At 39.1% G+C, this 3,194-nt stretch overlaps 1 protein-coding gene across 1 annotated transcript in view; it reads right to left on the reverse strand.

The window, feature by feature from the left end:
* Positions 1-80, reverse strand: part of LOC308080529 (keratin, type II cytoskeletal 8-like) — a 7,282-nt gene extending 7,202 nt beyond the window's left edge. Inside the window, exon 1 of the mRNA XM_080422425.1 lies at positions 1-80. This exon is cut by the window's left edge and continues 513 nt beyond it. The gene's annotated coding sequence lies outside the window, so the exon portion shown is untranslated.
* Positions 81-3,194: the final 3,114 nt, after the last annotated feature.

Here is a 3,194-nt window from a genome sequence, read left to right on the forward strand (position 1 = left end):
TGGTTGCAGACGGATCCTATACGGCACTGAGGTGGTGTGTTTTAGTGGAAGCTGGGAGACGGCGCAGAACAGATAGACCCACCCTGGTCTCTGGGTCCCTTTTATCAGAGCAGGGGAGGTACTGAGGCACAGCGTGATTGGCCAGTGTGCTTAGCTAGGAGTGTGAGGGGGGGAGGTGGGTGGGAGGGAGGGGAGGAGAAAGATGGGGTAATGGTCCAGGAAAGAAAAGAAGGGAGAAAAAAATAGAGAATCATGTTACACATTTACAGCACATAGAGTACACTGCACTATTCTTACATAACACGCACTTTGCCAGACTCTGCATGGGAAGCTAGAGTGGAAACTCTGGGTGAGTTTTCTGCTTCCAGAAAAACTTTTTGAGCTGTGCTTGCTGACTGTGAACTATAAGGTTGTGTATAACATATTATTTATTATGATATGATAGTTGTACTGCACTGATATTATTGCATACAATAAACCTTTGTTCACATTAAAACACAAAACAGGAGCCACACTGTAAAGTTAACGCTAAGGCGTTTGGTTGGCATATAAGGTATGCAAACCCAGCCAAACGTGCAAACTGCACATACACGGTATATTTACATACTGTACGTGCATACAGACAGAGACGTGCACAAACACGCATTGTCATGCATACGTGCATGCAGTTACATGCATACTGTACATACAGTACAGTATTATACAGCAATAAAACCTTTAATAATGAAGAGACAGATTTAAGGGTCTCCTCTTCCCCTTTGCAGCAGTTCTCAGACTCCTGTCATATTGCACAGAAGCCCATGTGTGCGTGGTGTGATATGCTTTATGTCTCTGTTGACATTGCCTGCATGTCTCATAATTGTGGGAGAACCTGCTTAGCCCATGTTTCCTCGATCCGCTGTTCAGGTCTCACTTACACAGACCCAGTGATGGAAAGAAGTACTCACATGTCTTACTTGAGTAAAACGTATCAATACTGTAATGTAGAAATACTCTGTTACAAGTAAAAGTCCGGAATTTTAAATTGACTTGAGAAAAAGTACAAAAGTATTGGTATCAAAATGTACAAAAAGTAGAAAGTGCTTGTTATGCAGAATGTCCCATTTCACAAGTTTTCAAATGTATAACATATTTTGAAAATAGCAGATCTACAAGCTCACAATGCGTCGCATTGTGAGCTTGTAGATCGGCTATTTTCAAATGGCCGAAATGTATATAGGGTTGAAGTGGTTAATGTATGTTTTGTAATAATAATAAAAATCTTTAAAGTAACTAGTAACTAAAGATTTCAAATAAATGTAAGAGTAAAAGAGAGTAAAAGTACAATATTTGAATCCGAGATGTAGTGGAGTAGAAGTGAAAGTATTGGAAATTGGAAATACTCAAGTAAAGCAAATACCTCAAAATTGTACTTATAAGTACAATACTTAAGTAAATGTACTTTTCCACCGCTGCACAGACCCTCCACCCAAATCAAAAAGTTATTACATTTGTTTTACTGCTTTATCAAACATTTCTGTCTACCCAAGTCTTTTATAGTCTTAATATATGTATTACCTGCAGCATAGATTCACGTTTTGATTGATTGATTGAATATTTTATTAGACAGAAATGTAAAAAACCGCACGAGTGCAGTCAAACACTTTGTCTAAAAGGATAACACCCAAAAAAGTCCTTGCGGTCTTGTTTCCATTGGGGTCCTAGGTATTCAATTCATCAACGTACAGTGCGTGATATATAGCATGTTACATTAATCAGCCTTGAGCAGTGAGCCACACACCCAGTGCTTCATTCAGAAGACACAGACTGTTCATTAACATTCCGTTCTTATCTGCTAAGTAAAGAGCAAACAGTGCTTGTCTTTTTCTTTTTTTGCTTGACATAATTTCTCATCCCCATCTTGGTTCTGTGGTTTCCCCACCCTTCTCTCTTCTCCACCTGTGGCATGTCTGTGACAATAAACCCAGTGTACAGCTGGTGAGTTCAATGCGCCATTCACACACTGAGCACTGTACATATTTTAGTTTTAGTTTTCTAACTGTTTTTTATGATGTTTTGCGTATTAGTGTATATTTGTCATTAAATGTTTCGATGAATGAGTACAAAACACCCCAATGGAAACAAGCCATAAGCTTTCTTGGGGTTAAAATCCTCTTAAAGGTATCATGACATTCATTTTCACTTTTTTTATTTTCAATGTTTTATTTGGGGTTTTATGACCTCAATTACACCCAAAAAACCTGAACTTAGAACATTCAGTGGATTTTCTGTGGTCTGGGGTTTTCTGAATAATTAGGCTGAAAAGTAATCTGAGCTTGGCCCTTCGACAGTGAGGTCACAGTCGATTAATCCCGCCCACTCTCCTCCTCGCCCCTCCCCTCCCCTATCCTTTCCTTTGGGGGGGGGCGGAGCAGAGGCGATGATTGACAGGCAAAATCCCTCACCAGCGACACCCGCAGGCAAAGATTTCTTTTTTCATTGCAGTTGAAAAGGCTTTAGAAATGTGAGAGAAAAACACCTGCCATGGATCACTGGAATGGAATTTTCACTTAAAACTTTTTGTACACTTTTGAAGGACCAGGACAAAGACTTTGAATGTGGTGTAAAAGTGAATGTCATTAAACCTTTAAAGTATTCAATCAATCAATCAATCAATCACCATAACTATAACAATAACTATATCATTCACCATTGTACTTTTGTTATAGTTGTTGTGAACTCTGCCATCCACTTTAGAACGATTTTTAAAACTATATTTTTATAGTTATCGTTATAGTTATAGTGCTCAGTGTGAATGGCCCTAATAAAGCAGTAGATCAAATAGTTTGCGGTCAATGCAGGAAACCTACCTCAGATAAAATCATGCATTTCTAGATTATTCGTAACAATTGGCATCTTTTAGATGATGCTGCTTGTTTTCCAGATATGTTAATCAGCTGCATTAAAAAGCTGTCAATGTGTTTGAGTGCACTGCAACAATGCTCGTGTGCACATTGTTATTCATGCAGGACTGTACAGAGCTTTTCCCCCTTAGTTTTCCGCACAGGGAGATACATTGTCTCTTTGGGGCGCTCAGCTGCATTTCTTTGTTTTGCATGTGTTGCCATGGTTGCACGTGTTACACAGCCTACACACTTCCCCTTGGAAAAGCTTATCGTGCCATGACAGTCACGTTTAAAAATAAACATCAAACA

This window comes from Gymnoscopelus braueri, assembly GCF_963280865.1.
Source record: "Gymnoscopelus braueri genome assembly, chromosome: 3".
NCBI classification, from domain to species: Eukaryota; Metazoa; Chordata; class Actinopteri; order Myctophiformes; family Myctophidae; genus Gymnoscopelus; species Gymnoscopelus braueri.